The sequence below is a fragment of the Emydura macquarii genome, unplaced genomic scaffold, assembly GCF_026122565.2.
Source record: "Emydura macquarii macquarii isolate MOO-44397 ecotype Brisbane River unplaced genomic scaffold, CSIRO-AGI_Emac_v2 contig_2205, whole genome shotgun sequence".
In the NCBI taxonomy this organism is placed as follows: domain Eukaryota; kingdom Metazoa; phylum Chordata; order Testudines; family Chelidae; genus Emydura; species Emydura macquarii.
Genome location: NW_027132342.1, coordinates 31,642,461 through 31,663,241, shown reverse-complemented (window position 1 = coordinate 31,663,241; position 20,781 = coordinate 31,642,461). Strand labels below are relative to the sequence as shown.

General features: G+C 41.0%; 1 long non-coding RNA gene across 1 annotated transcript in view; it reads right to left on the bottom strand.

Annotated features, from left to right (window-relative positions):
- The window catches only part of LOC137160542 (uncharacterized), a 168,978-nt gene that overhangs the window by 106,967 nt on the left and 41,230 nt on the right, over window positions 1-20,781 (bottom strand). The window contains exon 2 of the long non-coding RNA XR_010921914.1: window positions 5,825-5,913. This is a non-coding gene — a long non-coding RNA (uncharacterized lncRNA). The remainder of the gene's footprint in view (window positions 1-5,824; window positions 5,914-20,781) is intronic.

The following is a 20,781-nucleotide window of genomic DNA, read 5'->3' as shown; positions in this document are numbered from 1 at the left end:
CAGTTTAGTAGATAGGTATCAAATTTTAAATGGTCAACAGTTCTGTTATTCATTGCATAGGATCTCAGGAATTGCCATACTGTATCGACCAATGGTCTGTATAACCCAATATGTCTGATAGTGGCAGATGCATCACAAAAAGATGTAAAAACCCCATAATATGCAAATTGGGGTTAATTTGACCCTCTGAAGGTCTCCTCCTAGTTTCTAGTAGACAGACACTGGTCTCAGTCCCAAAATTTAAGTTTCTTTCCTCTCCAAAGTTATTTGTGGTATCACTTACTATTAAGATGAATATTCTGGATATACATGTAAGTGTCAAATTCCTCTTCAAATCTTGCTAAATTATTGGCCTCTGATATCCTGTAGCAACACATTCCATGATCTACGTAGGCGTTGTGTGAAAAAAAAATGATTAGCTTTGAATTTCCTACCTTTCCGTTTCATTTAATGTCCTTTTGTTCCTGTTTCAAGGAAAAGAAGTTCTGCCTTCTCTAAACCATTTGTTTTTTATATTCTTTTCTTACATCTCTTCTTATTTGTCACCTTTCTAAGGTAAACAATCCCAATCTTTTCAGTCTCCTTTTATATGAATTTATCCACCTCTTTGATCATTTTCATCCCCATTCTGTGAACTCATTATAGTTTTGCAATATTCTTTTTGAGATGGATTGGCTAGTACTGCACACAGTATTCCAGACGAAGATGGACCACTGTATGCAAGGTAACCAAGCTCCCATACTGGAGATATCTGTTAAAGCTGATTGGAAACTGTTTTATTTCCTTCCATGGAAAAAGTAGACTTTTGAGCAAAAAAATTGAAAATGGAAAAGTTTCAACTGAAAACTCATCTGAAAAGACAAAAAAATATTGATTAAAAATCCATTGTGGTGCCTAATGGGAGTAGTAGTTCAGGGAGCCCCATCCCACCATTCTCTCCATAGGCTGGACTTCCTGGCCAAATTATATTTCCCATGATACATTATGGCCTTCCCTCCTGATAAGCCTCCGCCATGCACCATGGAAGATGGCAGTGAACCTCATCCATGGAGGAGAATTGGGACATGGGTCATTCAAACCACAACACACATGAGGCACCATGGTGCCATTTCCAAATCAGAATTTCAGTTTTCGTTAAAAAAAAAAAAAAAAAAAATCAAAAAATCATTTAGCCAAAAAAACGGATTTTGACATATAATCTTCAAACCAGCTGTAATATCCAATACTAAAAACTAAAAAAAAAAAGTTTCATCTTACAGCATTTAGCTAAACTACTAAGAGTAATATTCTACAATATGGGCATAACTGGATTCTAGGCATCAAGTGAGTCAATACTTGTTTATCCAGTAGATTAAAACTAAAATGCTTTCTCCCACCCTATTAACAGAATAGAAATCTTTTTCCAGCTTCTAAAATCATATGGTACATAGAAGACATCATTTACAATGCCATTCTCTCTCCCCCTTCAAGGAAACATCACACCAGCTTGGGAAATTCTTCAACCAGCAGTTGCAACCACTGTATAGTGTTAATATTTATTTTATAGTAGAGCTAGGGATAACTGGAAACTAGTATCTCAGAAAGAGTATATAACTGGTACCTGCAAAAGCCAGGTTCAATGTTTCATTTGCAAATGAATTTTACCTTAAAAACTCATTCTGATTTCACCAACTATTTTGTCATCTGTATTCAGTGCCATTGCCAAGTAAAGAAGAAGAAAAATAAATAAAGAGATCTTTAAGGGAGTTGTGGGTTTTTCTTCATTTCATTTCTTCATTTCATATTTCTTCTCTTGCCAGAGATTTAACAGCTAGATATTCTTTTGAGGAGGAGTAACTTCAGTTACTATACTTCCATTATTTCACAGACATATACAATAGTGTCAATCTTATGTTTTGACTTACAAGTAATGAGGCCATTTCTCCTAAGAGAATTTCCCAGGAACACTGAATATTCTTTAACTGATGTAGATCCATTAGATCAAATTAAAAAAAAATTACCTCCAGTTTTGCATGTTCAGACAGCTGTGTGTGCAGAAATTGGGTAATTGCTAGAGCTGTACGAAGTGTTTGACTCAAACTGCAAAAGTAATCAAAATCTGCTAATTTGCTCTACATGTGACAAGCAGTCTGATTCATTAGTAAGTTGTGTCTAGAAACACTCTGCAAAGTTGTTTGTTCTGTCTATGTATCTGTAAACTTTATCCAGTGTTCAAGATGTATCTCCAGTTTGAATAAGTTTTATTAGGATAGATCAACATGACTATAAAATGTTAGTGTACAAACAAGTGCAAGATTGAAGGCAGATTAAATTTTAATCTATTCATTTTCATGGATATTCCTGCCTAATTTTGGCTAGTAGGATTACAGAACTTTTCTTGACATTGAAATGCTCTGAAGCACTCTGCTAACCCTGCTGCTGGCACTAAAATGGAAGAAATCAATTATTTACTATTTGTCTTTTGTTTCATCTAGAGGATTCTGAAAGACTTTCATACAGACCATTTTCAGTGTGATGCATGTGAAATTCCTCTAAGTATTAAATGCTTACCTTTCAGCATTCCTTCCATATCATAAATTATATATAGCTAAAACCTGATATTTTTTCCTTGACTGCAATGAAAATATACATTGCATGATACTGATTATATTAGCACAAAACTAAAAATATAAATTAATCCATATGTGTACATGTAGCTGGCCTGGAAATTAGGGAAAGAAGAGGAGCTGGAGGAAGAAAAGGATATTGCAAAAGCCTTCAAACAAGACTGCCTGTCCAAACACACAATCTTTATCCCTAAAAATACACCCCAAACCTTTTCAATAATATTTAATACAATTAGACTCTGTTGCCCCCCAGATTCTCACAATGACCTCTCAGTCAATCTAGAAAGCTGAAGATAAATCCATCCTCCCTTGCCCAGCATTCAGAGAGCATCACTTCCTTCAGTTGCTTTCACTTATCTTTCATATCAAATTCAAAATTCTCATTGATGCCCTCAGGCTTAATACAGGTTTACTGCTCACCTACAGTCACTGGTTTCATTACTATTCCCTTAATCAATGAGGAGCTACTGGGACCTTGGTGTGGCTTTTAATCAGATAGCCAACCTTTGGGCCCAGGAAAGAAAACGTTAATTCATATTTAAAACCATAGGTTTCTAGCTCTTTTCCTGGCAAAATTAGTCTTAAAAATGTAAGCACATTTAAACCAGTGAGAACAGATGGTCAGGATAGAAAGAAAAAGACAGATTAGCTCCACTTTTGCTGCTGGAGTTGATGGGGTATAAATATATGTTATTTATGTAAAATGAATCCTTTCTGTTGTATCCATCTGTCTCATTTTACACTTCGGATATGCCTATGGAACCTTCGGGTGGACTAGAGTTTACTTCACTGTTCCTCTGCTAACGCTTAAAAACAGCTCCTACAGAAAAGGACATAGAGACCCAGAATTCAGTCAATGAGGATTTTCAGTAAGGATTGCATAGGGTCAACCTCCCCACAATCAAATCCAAAAAGAACAAAGGAATAAACTTAATTCTTAAGTACCAATTTTATAAAATCGTATGAGAAACGTAAACAAACCAACAACTTAATTTCTATTACAAAACAAGACTGCTTCATAATCCACATAAATATAATGCATGTATAATTGACATAACTTAAGAAAACCAATTAAATCTAAACAGGTCAGTCCCCACAGAAACACAGTGAGAATTAATTCAGAAAAGCTTAGGCTGAGTTCACCAGAGTCTGAGTTTTTGATCACCAAATCTGTTCAGTCTGCTGAGTCAAAAAGCACTGCAATAATATCTTCTTTCCTCTTGCTTGCAAAAATCTCCAACTGGAATCCATGCAGACTTTCTCCTCCTCTGCTGAAATAACTCAAATTACCTAGTGAGCTAACTTATTATACAATCACTCGTTATGTATATGAATAAAAAACTGTTAAGAAAAATACAAAGCTAAGAATAGCAAATAAATGGCTTTTCCCATCATCACAATTAAAGGAGAGTTGGTGAACCATACTGGGTGAGACAATTTAAATAAAACAATTTGGCTAAAGTCAAACATTCAACATATACAATTAAAACAAAAGAAATTAGTTTTCCCTCCCAATTTCCCCTTTCCATAAGGATTGGTGCCAGGACTTCCCTATTGAAAGGTAAATGATATCAGCTGCCAAATGCTTCAAAGTTAGGGAAAACACGCTTGCTTCTTCCAACCCATCCAGGTCACATGACCTTTCATAAAGCAGTTGCCCTGACTGCTTGCCCTCAGTGGAGTTGGAATCCAGCTACAGGGAACCTATTAAATATGCCCAAAACTAGCACACACAATTCCAGAAACTTCTGGGTGTGAAGTGTCTAGCAACAATAATCAAGGCACAATTTATTCTTCCCCACCTCCTTCTCTATAGATCTCTTAAAGATATATGTCCCTATACAGTACATGGGTTACAAATACTGGAGCTGGTGGTGTAATTTCCAGTCTGGGAAGTCATACCTGCACTAATCATAACTGAGGTAGCTAGCATGCTAAAAAAAGCAACATATCCATGGCTGTAGGAGCAGCAGGAGAAGCTAACGGCCTCAAGCACATACCTGGGGTTTCAGATGGAAATATACTCAGGGGGGTTAGCTCATCCCCCACCTATGCAGCCACAGCTCAATCAAGGCTAGTGCATACACATCTATCCAAGTTGGAAGTTACATCTCCAGCTCTAGTGGAGACATACCCTTTCATTGCCAACTTTTCAGGCCAGGGACTATCTTTTTATTTCTCTTTTGTACAGTACCTAGCACAATGAGGTCCTGAAGGCACTGCCACAACAAACAATAATGTTTAAAGCAGGGAACCATCTCACTATTCCACCATAAGATAAATCATCAGGCTGGCAGCATGCTTAGTGACATCACCATGCTTTACAAAAATCTGTTACGTACATAGGAGCAACAAAGCAGAGTTTTCCAGGCCCGACCCAAGTGCTAAAGCTGGAACTGAGCCAGCTGCTGCTGTAAGAGAAACTTCATGCTAACAACATCCCTCTTCCTTCCCCCCTCCCCCCACAGTAGTACCTAAAGGAGCATTTGGGGGAAGTGCCATACCCTTCCAACTTACTCTCCATCTAGCCATGTGTGAAGAACAGGAGGCTGAATCAAGATATGGCTACACTGAATGGGAGTCATGTAACCACGGCAGCTCACCAGTGTCAGCTTGTACAGCCCCAATACGAAATGCTGAAGCGTTGAAGCTGTGAGGGCCTCACTCTCCCTGAAAAAACTCTTTCTCACTCCCAAACCCTCACATCCGGCCAGCAATATTGTGCCCTCACACCAACACCAGCAAAGTACGACCCACCTCAAGCACCAAGTGATTTTACCATAGGAATAATATTTATGAATCTGACTCATCTTAACTATGCACATTCATTTTACCAGTGGAAATGATTAAAGGGGAAAAATGCAAGATTTTGTTTGATGAACAGTGTGTTTTAGAGTCCTTGTCTGAGTTGTGTAATTTGCTGTGCAAAATCAGTAAAGATGCAATATGATTATGCAGTGTGATGAGCATGGTATACATTTTTAAATGGAGATCTTATCATTACTTTCATACTTCAGTAACTGGAGAATGAAAACCTAGTATTAGATCCTGCTCCATTGCCTTTCCTCTCTGTTATGTCTCCAGAGGATCACAGGTCCATGAAGATTATTTTTTATTCCTACCTGCAACCCTTTATTTCATTGACCCTGGGGTTTTGTTGGCTCAACTGCAGGCACAGGAAGATATAGACTCGAATATTCAAGTGCTTTTATTCTTACTTTTCAAAAAGATCCCAGCAGGTGGCATTGGGCAGCTGCTCAGACTTCATTTGTAGGGGTCCACAAGAGCTCTATTCCATCATCCCCACCTGTTCAAAATGGATGTGAGGAGAGGTCATGCGATGGTTTCGGTTGTAATATACTCAATATGTAGATTACATCCTGCTCTGTTTCACTATTCCTGAATATGCTTTGATCAGTGCCTACTTAAGAAAGGAGCTTGGTAAATGCAAACTGATTGAGGATTGACGGGGGGGAACACAACCAGAAAATACAGCAGGAAGGACTAAGGTGGAACAGAGAGGTTAAGTGACTTTGCCAATGTTAAACAATTAGTCAGCATTGTAGTCAGGAATAGAAACCAACAGCCCCGATTCTAGGTCTGCTGCTCCAACCACAGAAAACTGCCCTTGTGATGAACAAAGTGCCTTTCTGAATAAATTCTAGAAGAAATAAGACAGACATGGTAAAAATTAAGTAATGGATCATTCAAGAGGGTGACAAGATATAATACAGCAGGATGCAAATTGTCTATTGGTATTTTCATAACCTGACAAGAGTTCCACAGCCTGGAGATTTAACAGGACTTCTATTAGTAAAAGTTGAAAATAGTTTACTAATGGACAATGGGGGATTACAATAGAGAGGTTATAGCTCAACTCCATTATAATCTTTTAGAAATTCTTTGAACATGTGGAAAAAACACAAGTACCGAGACAATATTGTGGGATTATCGCCCAGTGCATTTATCTAGTACAGAATGCATCTTCTCACAATAAAGTATTGTAAAATTCTTTGCAGACACAAGCAAAGATGGAAAATGCATTATACCAGATGCTACAGGCATCTAACCAGCTCAGCATCTACACTCTCTCATTAGTTTGCTCCCATATTCTGCTGCCATCATGCACACATACTAGCAAAACCCAGTACAATTCATTAAAGAACCAGACTGGACAGCAAAAGGACCATGTTTAACCCAGTGAGGTAGGGAGTACCTCATATTTTTCTGGAGTAGTGCTGGCCAGCATTCAAAGCAGTGCTGACTAGCTTAAGGAAGTTGCATGGACTCCTCAACTTGAGGGGATGTTACTATTTGATGTATATGGGCTACAAGACAGTTTCTGAAAACTCTTCCCCACCACAAAGGAAGGGCGGAGGAGGGAGGGAAGTTGTTTTTAATTAGTGGAAAAATAGATCATACTAATTCTTACAGATCCATGAATTAGAACAAATAATGCATGAGTTGTCAGGATCCCAACAAGTGAAACCAAGGCCAAGGGTTAAAGCAGGGGCAAAATCGAGACAAGGAGCAGTCAAGAAATTCATAGTCAGTTCCAGGCCAGGGTCAATACCAAGGATCCAAGTCAGAGGACAAATTTCAAAACAAACCAAGATCATACCAGGAATTCAAGAGCAGAAACCAATCACAGCCATTACAAAACATCCACACTGTTACCTGAACACTTCCTGGAATGCCCCTTGGATTTATATATGACAGGGAGCCAATCAGAAGCCATGGGGCTACTGCCTGTCAAACCCTTGAGGTGGAACATCCTCTGGTCTGTGTCCACAGTGCAACATGGAAAGTGTAGCACAGGATACTTTCAGGTGCTGCTAAGTGGCAGTTTGGACCTGTTAATTACCTGGTAATTCTACAGGCCTGGGTTCTAGACCTGTGGGGCCTCACATGAGTTAGGCATTAAAGGCAATGCCTACCAAATGGCAGTTGGTGAAATATTATGTCAGTGAACCACTGGGTACAAACAGCTTGAGCAGTAGGACACTCAAATCACTATTATTCACTTTTACAAAGTGCATGACAGCAGTGAGATACTGTACCTGTTATTCAGAAACTGAAAATAAATTAGTAATAGATATCCTCTGAGATATCTGTCATGTTTGGAAATGTCTTCTAAAGGTAAATAACTTTTTATGCATACCCCCCAACCTGAACTAGAAAGGAAGAGGATAAAATACCTGTCCCTGGGGACAAAAGATTCAAAACTCCACTTTTCCACTGAATGGAAATGGAGAAGATAAGCCCACAGCCCATGAAGTAATTGCCCCTATGTGCCATGGGACCTAAGCTCTGCTGGAGCATTGTTTGGTAGCAAAAGGCAGGTTCTTTCTGGACATAACCATGGGTATTTTTCTCAGGCAAAGCCTTATGACTGAGACAGTAAATTGTGACTAATATTTGGCCCCAGATAGCAGAATATTTCAGGGTGGGGATTTTCAAAAGCATTCATGTTTGGCTTAACTCTGCCACTGCTGAAATCATCCCATTGACTTCAGGCCAACTTTGGACACTTTTGAAAATCCTACCCGGAGATTCTATTTAAATAAAGTGGATGGTTTTCATTCTAAGGAAAATTTTCATCACTGGAAAGCCTTTATTGGAAGAGCTAAGAGAAATGCCAAAAGGTAGAATCTTTCTGGAAAGGAAGGATTCCTTCTGGAATCAAATGCCTCACAAACTCTAGAAAAGTAGATCACAAGCCCTGGGATTTACTTAATTATTTATTTTAAATAAGGTTAAGTGTTGGTTGCTGGGTGTTCTGAGCAACATTCTGTATAACCTGCCTATTTAGCTTTCCATTGTGCTACAATACAGCATCTAAGCAATACACAAATGGTTCCCTATGCTTCATTGCCTCTGTATCAGGTTTCACTGATACTGGAGGTTTCTTTCAGACCTATTTTTATTATATTTGCTGATTGATTAATGTTTCACTTCTTAACGGCAACTGAAAGTAAGCATAGGATGTTTAAACAACTTACAGTAAGTCTGTAGCACACTTGGATACATGCCATAGGCTTATATAAGCACAATGAATTATCAACATTTCTGCCATGGACTTCAGCAACACAATTCTGTTAGATAGCTCTACCGCTGACAGAATGGAATTTCAAAATATTGTAGGATTTTACTTAACAATGACACAAAAAAGCAGCAATTTTGTCATGTTTTGAAAAAGTTAAAACATATAATATTTAGTTCACTAAGATGAAACTCTTATTTAAAATATAGTTGCTCCCTGTATTTTGTATTGTAACATAATTAAGGCCCACAATGAACTTCACAGATATCAGCCACTCAGAACATTGTAATGTCAGAGGGGACTGAATTTAGAGGCTCCTGCTCCAAATTCTTAGGCCTCCGCCTCTTGAGTCAACAATTCTTCTTTGATTGAATGGAGTCTAGGGCATATTAGACACTGAGATGTTCTGATTTCATTCAGTAGAGGAGAGTGGTCAAGTTCAATATAATATGATGGAATGGCACCAAACTGTTTTGGGTAGTTGGAGGCATTAAACCACACTGAAAACTAACTTTACAAAAGGTTCAGCAATATAATATATATTAAAGTATATACTTTCTTACAATCACCTTTTGGGGTTGTATTTTTCCCCCTCATATCAACAAAAGAGAATTTTCACAGGAAGAACAAAAGAGATATTGGAATATATGTAGAACATATTGTGTTGTACCATGTGCTTTTTATCTCAATACAATTGACCTGTTTTGTAAGATTGTAAAGGCAATATAAATGTGTATTTTCACAAATATTTTAGAGAGTAGGCCAGATTCTACACGGACATATCTGTTTCTCATTGTGTTAGACCAAGATATACTAAACTGGTATAAATTCTAAGAGAACTAAGTTAGATTCCTCTAGACTTACATCCACTAACCAATGAGCCACTTTCTCCCCCTATATCTCATCCATGAATTTGGCCCACTGAATCTAAAATTAGTGCACATGACACGGCGAGGACCCTGGTAGGAGGTTTAAATTATACTCTTAGGTTTACTTAAAGAGGGATGCGGCAGGTAAAACAACTAACAAGAGATTGTAAGAAGGTGTAAAATAAAGTCAAATGTGGCTTTGAAATAATGGAAGAGATCTGCTAGTCCATCTCTGCCATCCTCCTGCCAATACGAGACTGAACCATGCAGTATCCAAACAACTACTTCCCTTGAGAGATTATTTCATAGTCTAATATATCTCACCAGCCAGACATTTTTCCTTCATTTAACCTTCTGTCCCCTAAATGGAACCTGAAGCCAGGACATTCTGACTTAGAAGAGGAAGAGTGCTACTGATTGAGCAATACAATATTCTATACCAGTGGTTCCCAGCCTGTGGCCTGGAGGTCAAAAGTGGCCCCCATGGGGGCTTTCAAAGTAGCCCACCACTCCCCTCCCGCTAGCTGCAGAAGGAAGCCGCTGCCTAAGGACTCAGGCGGAGCGCGTTGCCACAGGGCTAAAAGACCAGTGCAGGGTACTTGCTGCAGCCAAGGAGATGGGAGATCAGTGCTCCCCTCATGGCAAAGCACATCCCTAGGAACTGGGGTCCCTGATGGATCCAGAAGGAGGGAAGCACTGATCTCCAGGCCCCCTGGCTGCAAAAAGGGAGCCACTGTCTAGGGACCCAGGATGAATGTGGTTTCCCTGCTGCAGCCAGGGGGACGGGAGAACCTCCTCGCTGAACTCCTTCCATCTGGCTGTGTGGGGCGGGGGGAATAGGGAGAATAGAGAGGAAGGGAGGGAACTGCTGGTGGAGATTGGTGGCCCTTCGGGGTAGTAAAAATTATACCTGTGGCCCCTGAGCCAAAAAGGTTGGGAACCACTGTTCTATACTGTGCCAAAATGGGCGACTAATAAATTATAGATGAGAAAATCCTGTCTAGTTTGATTCATTAGGAAGTTACTGTATTCTGACTAGACAGGTTTTTGGAACAGTTATAGGAAGATTACAAGACCATGCTGGACAGCATTGCTTAAGCTATCTTTAATTTTGATCCTCATAAGGCAGTGGAACTGCTGAAATGTTAAGGGTCAATTTTTGGCTCTGTCAGACAGACTGAAATTGGGATTTGAAATTATCCACATTTTGGGGTGTTATTCTGTGCCTCAGGGTCCTTCAGCAGTACTACATGCCCTCAGTGAGCACAAAATAAACGAGGAGTGATATTCTTAGTGACGGAACACCTCTGAGGCAGCACACTAATTAGTGATAATGATAGGCATCGGCAGGGCTCAACTCTAGGGAACATCAACTACAAGCATCCAGAGGAGAGAAGTGAATGGAAATATAGGAGGATTAAAATGGCAGAAACCACTTCATTAAAAAAATTCTGTTAAATAAAAAGAGAATTAGCTATGAATGATTGTAAAATCTACACAGAACTTTTGAAAAATAAATAACTTCTTTTCAGCCCAGGAACATCCTTATCAGAAACTTAATTTTTTATATGTTTTAGGTTAACTTTGCTGCAAGATGAATTGGGCCCATGAGAGGCCTATGGGAGTTTTGCCTGAGTAAGAATACAGGAACAGCCTACAAATAAGCTTGGGCTAGAACCTCTTCAGGTGCAAACTAGCCTGCCTTATAGATTTCAATAAATCAACTTAGGTATATGTGTACATAATTTTACTAATGAGTTTTTTTTTTTTAGCCTTGCATTTTCAGGGTTAGATACACCTCATCTATCAAATCAAACCTCAGTAGGACAAAAAGATGGAGAAGGAGAAATTCTTCCAATTTTGTTGCTTCTATCTCAGTATTAAGATAGCTCCTGCTGTACCCATGTTCTATGGGGAGATAATGACCAATAGTTTCATAGGTGCATAGAGGACCATTATGATCAGCTAGTCTGACCACCCATATAACACAGCCCATAGAATTACACCAAGTGAAATGTAATGATGGAGCCCTTTCCCTGCCCTTTTCACATAAAGATCACTAGATGCAATGCACCAAAATCCCCCACATTCTGAGCTCCAGGGCACAGATGGGGTGTGGTTGCTGGGTGTGGTTTCCTCTAAATTTGTCCTTCCATTACCACCGCACAGCAGAACTGCAGTGGTTCAACTGCTGGCAGGCTCTCTATGGCCACAGAGAAGGAATAATTTCCCAAGACTCTTTATTAAGCACAGTATTTGTAAAGCATTGCATTATGAAGAGATCACTAATGGCAGAAGAATTTCAAATATTCATTCTTGTTACCCGAATACCATGGATGGCTTTAGGTTATCTCATTCACTCTTTCTGGTCTTGTTTTGTCATTTTACATACTTCTATGACAGTGACTGTTTCCCTTTAGAAAGATTTTGACTATTTAAAAGCATTTAGCAATATGGAGCTACTGTGCGTAGACACAGGAAAGCAATGATGCGTCATTTAAGCTTGAATCTCACCAAGATTCCCTTCCCCTCAGGAGACTGAGCCTATGCTGTACAGTGGCAAAGCTAATAGGCAGGCAGGGAGGGAAAGTCCCATCTCCCCCCACCCCCCGGCAGCCTTTGGGTATATGTGTGGTGTCTTTTCAAGCACTAACTTTAGGTATATGTGTGGTGTCGTTTCAAACACTAACTACTTCCAGCAGCACCATTCATCCTGCACTGCAACTGTACTCCCAGCCCAATGCTGAGTGGAGCCACCAGAGGGAGGGGGAGTAAAAGCCTGGAGAATGAGCCCACCCCCATGCTTGCCCAGCAGTGGCATCTCCTGTCCCACTGGTCTGAGTCTGGCTTCCCATTCCAAGTGTGGGGCATGGCAAATGGGGTCACATAGCCAGAATACACATGTATGATAACTGAAGTGGCACCATTCATGACCCAGCGTCCCCCTCCTTCTATTTGAAAAATCTGGCTCTGCCAATGATGCTGTAGGATTCCATATAATTCTAACTTTCTGCTTCAGGTCATGCTGCCAGTGGAATTGGATTGCAGATTTGGCATAACCAGCCTCTGAAGGATCACCCCAAAGTAGTGTCTGGAGAAGGGAAAGGGTGCATGGCCAGAACTATGCTATACGGAGCTGATTACTAGCTGTTGTTCCTACCCCTGAAGGCCATTGCCAGCTGGGGTAATTTACAGCATGTTCTGGAGCAGCCTTGCCTAAATGAGTCCCAGGATTTGGGGATGGTGGGTGGCTGCAGAGGTAAGCATTATGACACTTTTGCATTGTGGACCTTTGCCGCATGCTTCTCTTCTAGAACTGAGGAACCAGCTCTTTATTTATAAATGTGGGCTGTCTGATCGAGGGAAAGTGCTTGGAATAAAATCAGACTAGAAACCAGAGTTCTGCTTCAAAAGGATTTATTTACAAAAGTGACAATACATAAAAGAACATTTTCAAACATTCTGTATCACATCATAACATCCCAGGCACTGCAAACTCAACCTTAGGTGTTCTATCTCTGCAAAAAATCTGCAGTCTTATCTTCCTGTAGGTTGCTTTACCTCTTCTCCCTTTAATGAGCTAGTTCCTAATATATCCCTCTGGATATATAGTGGCTGCCTCTATGGCAGTGTTTCTCAACCTTTTAAGAAGCAAGGACCCCCTAACTTCTGAAAATTTTAATAAGTACCCCGAAACTCAATTTTCCATGGGACTTTATATTTACAGACTAATGTGAGCCATATGTTGGAAGAAGGGCTGAGTATATAAGGCCGTGATATGACAGATGTCAGATCTAGTGTGGGTAGGGTTACCACCTTTACACTAGGGGTGCACAATTCAAATATGTACCTGGGCTAGAGGTGATGTTGGCCAAAGCTAGGAGGCTTTGAGTGGCATGGCAATGCTGGGGAATATAAAGCACCGTGCCAAATTTTTTGCCAGAGATTTGAGAAGAGGAAGGGGTGAGAGAGAGACAGGGAAGGAGGGTAACTGGTAAAATCTGGGCCTGTCATAGAGCAGTGAAATTGACAAGTTTTCTGGGCACTGAGCTTTGAGCCAGGGAGGGGGGCTGCCACCTGGGCAAGTTGCAGGTGGCTGTCGCCTGGCTGCCAGCCCGGGAGGTGAGTGACTGCCACCCAATCTGAGCTGGGGCAGAGGAGGCTTTTGTACCAGCTGGGACCCAGGGATGTGGGCAGGCGGCTGCTGCCCATCTTCAAGCCAGGGCGTGGGAGGCTGTCCCTTGGCTTGGAGCCGGGGCATGGGTGGTTGCCACCCAGCTGCGAGTGCAGCTCACGAGATGCAGGAGGCTGACCCCAGACTCCCACCTGGGAGCTGAGACCCGGCGTGAAGCGGGGGGTTGCCTACCTACCTCCCAGCTCGGAGGTGGGACCTGGCAGGAAGTGGGCAGCTGCCGTGTGCCTTCCCTACAAGCCAGCGGCTGCTGCCTGCCTCACAGCTGGGGGCTATGACTGGGAGGGAAGCCGGGGCTGCCACCCACCTTCCCCAGAAGTCGGGGCCTGCCACACGCCTCCCAGCTGAAAGCTGGGACCAGGTGGGAAGCGGGCTGCTGCCGCCCAGCTTCCCCAGAAGTCGGCAGCTGCCACCCACCTCCCCTTCACTCTATTTTTCCCCGGGTACCCCCTGCCTGTGTCTCGCATACCCCCAGGGGTACGCATACCACAAATTGGGAAACTATGCTCTATGGTACAGATTCTCACCCAATAATTCCATACATCATATTCCAGTTTCTTAGATAAAAGGCATCTCATCACATAAGGACCACTGAATTTCAATAAGATTTTGCATTTTATTATTATGATAGTTCCATAGTAAATCTGTACATGAACAGCATAAAAGGAATTATCATCAATGAGTAGAGTAGCAAGGAAAACCCAGCTGACAGTTTAATTAATTCTTTGGTAAAAGTCTGTTGAGCTAGTACATCTGGTCTTAAGATGCCTCAGTGTTTCTTCTACATCTTGGTAAAAGAAAAAGTTGTGGTGGAACTTATCAACACTAATGCAAGTTACAATTCAATATCCATGACCAGAGCTGGCTGAGGAGTGTGCTGGACCATTAATATTAAGTTTCAATAAGTTTTGGAGCACTGGGGAAATTCAAGAAGACTGGAAGAAAGCTATTGTTGTACCTCTATTTAATCAAGATAAACAGGAAAACCTGGATAATAATAGGTCTGTCTGTCTGACATTGATCCTGGGCAAGATAATGAACCAACTGATACAGGATTTTATTAATGAAGAATTAAAGGAGGATAATATAATTAATGCCAATCAACATGCATTTATGGAAAATAGATCCTGTCAAAGTAATTTGATATATTTTTTGGTTGAGATTACAAGTTTGGTTGATGTTGACGTAATAGACTTCTGAAAGGCATTTGACTTGGTATTGCATTATATTTTCTTATTAAAAAGACTATCACAATATAAAATGTACATGGCACAGTTTAAATAGATTAGAAGCTGGCTAATTGATAGGTCTCAAAATGAAAGTGTCAACACGGAATCATCATTGAGTGGGTGTGTTTCTAGTGGGGTTCCACAAGGATTGGTTCTTGGCCCTATGGTATTTAACAATTTTATCAATGACCTGGAAGCAAACATAAATGCATCACTGATAAAGTTTATAGATGACACAAAACTGGGGGAGTAGTAAATAATGAAGAGAACAAGTCACTGATTCTGAGCAGTAGGGACTGTGTAGTAAGCTGGGTGAAAGCAAACAATATGCACTTTAACATGGCTAAATATAAATGTATACATCTGGGAACAAAATATGTAGGCCATACTTACAGTAAGTCTTAGTCTAAGGCCCTGTCTACACTTACCTGTGAGATTCGGCGACAGTTGACGGGAGTTACGCAAAGTACGCAAAAAAACTTGCGTAACTCCCATCGACTGCTGAGCTTCTCTTCTGCGCTCCGTCTGCACTGCATTGCGCTGACGGGAACAGCGTTCCAGTCGATGCAGCGCTACGCTACTTGTGTAGCTGGTCTTAGTAGTCGATTTCTGGATCGAGTGAGCGGGTCTGCAATGACTGCTCAGTTGATCCAGAGAAATCGATCTGACGGCGGCGAATTTGCTGCCATCAGTGTAGCAGTAGCCTTAGTCTTTCCTGGGAGGCAGTGACTCCTTAAACGAATATGGTTAAATGATGAATCAACATTTTACTTTATAATAACAGGCCCTCCGATAATGGGTTCATCTTTTTTCTTTTTTTGGCTGCATGACCAGAGGAAAAAACAACATTTATTTTCTGATGATGTCTGTCCTTCCATAAAAACACACATCCATTCACATAGCATTATTGACTAAATTTTATAAAAATGATAATAACACACTTTATCAAGAGTTGTGGAGAAATGCCAATTATTTTAAAGTAGTAAGAGAATAGATATAATCTACTTCTCCAATCTGAAGAGTTGATAAAAGTTCTCTTTTCTTATAAAAAAAAAAACGACCTATATTTTAAGATAGAAGAACTGCTAATGGATATAAAACCAAGTTAAAGAGAGAAAGAACAGTAGTTTAGTGCACTTTAAAGCTACCATATTGACAACATAAACATTTATATTTCCTGATATTTATTTTTAAATTATAATAAAAACTGTCAGCCTCAGGCCGAAGATATAACCCACTTTAAATGGATATCCATAGAGCCCAGTTCTGGTCATTGATCTACACATGCTTGCTGTGGAGAATTATGGAGATAAGTATATGATTTTGTATGAATATGATATGTACCTCAGTTTACCTTCTTGATTTTAATCTGACTGACTATATAGAGTTAAATCAAAGGAACTGTTAAGAATAGCAAACAGGAAACAAAACAATGGCAAAGATCAGACACCGAGGATCAACATGTTCCAGGGGGTTAAGATAAAATGACTAGGCTACTAATTTGGAAGAGGCTGTTTTCCGAGCACCAGCAAAATTATACAGCTATTTTGATAAGACCGGAGCCTAGTGATCAAAAAGGACCATAAACAGTTAAGAACCCTGGCCTAGGAAGAGAGAAAGGTTGGGGGTGAGTGTGCACCAGCTAATGAGGGGAATCTGACAGCCAGACACAGAAGAGGCAGCAGCAGGCTGTTACTCCCAGCCCAGAAGTTTCTCCTAGCCTGGGCTGAGTAGAATTTACCCAAACTAGCAAAAGAAGGACACGTTTAGGTAAGACCCAGGCATGCAGGCCTTCTGTTGATTTATCCCTTGTCTCTGCTTGTTGCGTACTTCTGAGTGAACAAACAACATTCATTTTGATAAAATTGGTTTAAATAAAGCTAATCAGGAATTTATCGACAAAATGTTTTTATGTCAGAAAATGATGATTTGTCAAAACTGAAACTTTTTGTAGAAATGTATTGTCTCAGCAAATCTTTTGTTGGGAAAGTTTCTCAGGCCTGGGTTTCTGAGGACCAGAATTTCTAGTCAAAACAAAAGAGAGAGACTACCTCTGTAGTCCAGTACTCAGGGTGTGGGAGACCCAGGTTCCAGACCTTTGAATCAGACAGAACAGGGACTTGAATCTGGATCTCCCCAAACAAATGCTTTAACCACAGGTTCTATTGGATATTCTCAGGTGGGTGGATGCCACTGCAGTTTTTTCCTGAAAGGTTTTTTAAAAAGTCTCTATTTTGTCCCAAAACAGAATGAAAACAAATTTAAAAAACGTTGACTTTTGTCATGAAATGGAATTCCTATTTTCTGGCCAAACCCTAGTTTTGAGTCACTTTAATCAGCCACTAATCACAGCCCCCCATAGAGAAGTGTTTTTGCAGGTGCTAAGAACAGGTAGATCTGTTGTATTTATACTACTGGGAAACAGGAGGCTGCAACCCAGGGATCCAGCCAGAGAAAGGTGAAGGGACTCAAGCCTGTCGACTGAAGGGTTCATTAAGAGAGAGCACAATGGGGTCTAAAATGCAGCTCTAACCAAGACATTTGTGCAAGGTTCTGATATAGATTGCCTAACCAACACAAACTATTCCTGAGTGCAAAACTTGGTGAATTTGGGACACTCCCCAATTCTCATTCTCCCTCTGTCTCATAGATGTTGTGTGATTCAGGTTATCAAAGGGGAAAGTGAACATAGTTTCCTCAGAGTAAAACTATGAAGCTTCAAAAGATCCCAGCATGAGGTAAAAAAAAAGGTATTTCCCACTAACAGCCTATCATACCTTTTAAACAACCTTTGAAATGTTTTTCTAAAGTTCTCTTTTGTAACCACTTTCACTATAATCGAGAATAATGGCTGGAAACTAAGCAAAGGTAAAGGTAGGCTGAGTATCAGGACAAGCGAACGGACATGTAGTATCTATTAGTGTGTGGAACAGACTCCCAAGGGAATTTAAAACCGGAGGACAAGTATAGAATTTTTCTCTATTATCTAAGGGAATGAACCAAATGACCTTATCTGTCAACTAATCTACATTCTCTGGTCAAGTCCATTGTTTATATGTAAGACTATCCCTCGATCTCTTAGTTTTTATTATTATTTTGTGAAATTTTAATCAATATTAACACCTGAAGACTCTTCTCTGCTGCTACTACTGTAGTGCTGCAGAGGGTGGCAGCTAGTGCCGGCACAGCTCTTATAAAAAATTATACCAGTTGAAGAGAGATCCAGCAGAAGAACTGAATAGGGGCACAGAGACAGCAAGAGTGACATCTCCTCGTGGATGCCTAGCCATCATTCGAAGATCAACATGGCTAAAACAGAGCTCTTAATCTATTCCCTCCATCCCCATGCACACGCTACCTCCTTGCTTGATCACTGTGGACATCATCACCCTCCTGCCTGTCATTCAGTCCGTAACTTGAGTGTCATCTTCGACTGTCCTCTCTCTAGGGTCTCACATCCAAGCTATCTAAAACTTGCCAATTCTTTCTGCATAATGTCTGTTTCCTATCCATACATACAGCTAAAACTCTCATGCAGGGTGTCATCATCTCACATCTCAATTATTGCCACCTCCTTTTCTTTGGCAGTCTTGCCCAGCTCATATCCATTCAGAATGCTGCTGCAAAGATCATTGTCCTAGCCCATGATCCTTTGACCATGTCACCTCTCTCTTTGCAGCCCTTCATTGGTTCCTCCTTCTCTATGGCATCAAACATAAGCTACTTGCCTTCACTGTTAAGGCCATTTGCAGCCAATCCCCACCTTAACTATCATTACTTATTCAGTATCAAAATTTTAACTCCTGCCTTCAGTCAGCCCAGGCTGCCAGCTCCATCACCCACTTGTTAAATTTTCAAACAAGCATCATAAGAACATAAGAATGGCCATACTGGGTCAGACCAATGGTCCATCTAGCCCAGTGTCCTGTCTTCCAACAGGGCCCAATGCCAGATGCTTCAGAGGGATTAAACAGAACAGGACAATTATCATGTGATCCATCTCCTGTCATCCAGTCCCAGCATCTGATAGTCAGAGGCTTTATCCTTTCTCCCATGCTGCCCACCATGCTTGGGAGAAGCTTCACTAGACATTTGTAGATCTATCCCTCTCCCAAATCCTCCTTAAAACTCTCTTTTGCCTTAATGCCTATGAAAAACTTGACAATGGTCAGGCTGCTGCTGTGCTAAGACCACTGCCTATCATGCTAACCAATACCGTGTGATTGTTTCCTTGTATGCCCCAGTTGATCTGTTGATCTATTTCCATCTGCTCACTCCTTAGACTTAGATCATAAACTTTTTGGAAAGGGACCATCTTTTTGTTCTATGTTTGCACAGTGCCTGGTCTTTGACTAGGGGTCCTAGGTGCTTTAGTAATAGAAATTATAAACATTATTATTAAACTTACCTGATTCATATAGATCTCAGGATTCCTTCATTTAGGGGGGAGGATCCCTCTCTCATTTCATGAGGACCAAACCCCAGGGTGCACAACAGAATGAAGGAAGATGAAATTCCTTAAGAGATGTAGAAGTTTCTGCCCCTTTCTTAAGGAAAACTCATGTAAAGAAGAACATTTATTTTTTCTCTTCTTTTTAGATATTTTTATGATTTAAACACCTTCACGGTTTCTTTCATGAATTTTTTAAAAAGTTTTGGAATATTTTAGTTTGCACCTTTGCTGCCACTCTCTCATTTGTTATAGTTGCTTGGATTGTAGCACTTGTATAGACATCTGACCTTTCAGACAACAGAAGACTATTTTTAAAAAATCAAGTCAGACCACAATACAGTTCCTGTTATAGTTCTGGCTGCCACAGGCTACCACATCATCCAAAATGATTGCCACAGCTGACTGAGTGACGCAAATGATACTGTCCAGTTACTAATTAAATAAGTGTTACAATTAAAATTAAAGGCACTAAACATCAGTTATTTCCATGGAACCTGCACTAGATTAAGTTTTAAAATGGAATATCCAACTAGGCACGTGCACCTATGCACATACACCTATATCTCCATTAGTTTGTTGTCCTATTTGTTCCTCATTGTCTCTATTCTCACCATTCTCTGACTCCCTGATTCTGTCACAGAGTGGCTCACAGCCATGAATGCCTACCTCAGAGCAGACACCCCAAACTGGTGGTGTGTTCTATAATTAGATTTCACCAAGCCAGTAACAAATATGAACTCCCGGACCACTATAACAGTTTTGTCATGGCATCACAGACAGTCTCTTTAGACTTGTCAGTCTATCTTGCCACCAAGACAAACTGGACTTAGTGCTAAGTTGTCACTTACACCAAAAGTTGCACAATATTCAGGTTGCTTTCAGTCCCAAGAGACCAGACCCTTACCCCAGAACTAAGGGGGGAGGCGGCAAAAGGGGCATTTGTCCAAGGGCCCAGTGATTTAAAAGGGCCTGGGCAGAGGGGATAGATACCATGGGCAACGGGTGAAGCTTCCCCTCTGGGAGACTAGCTCCCTGTCCTGCCTCTTCTGCCTGCAGCCCTGCCCATATGCCAGCCCCGTTCCACCCCAGGCCCACCCTGTCCCCACTTGGCCCTGCCACTTGCTGTGTCCCTCCTTATCCTCCCCCTTCTTTCACCCTCTCATTGGGTGTGGAAGAGAGGCGGGGGGGAAGGGGGAAGGAGGCAGGGAGGAGAGATGGAGCTGAGAGGAGGAGGCATGGCTTGGGTACAGCAGGGCGAATCCTAGAGCAGAGCGGGGGTGGAGTGTGCGCGGGGCCATGAGTGGAAGAGGCAGGAAGGGGAGCTAGACTCCCCGAAGGGAAGCTTCACCCGCCACCCAAGGTTGTAAACCTCAGCCCTCCCTTTCTAGG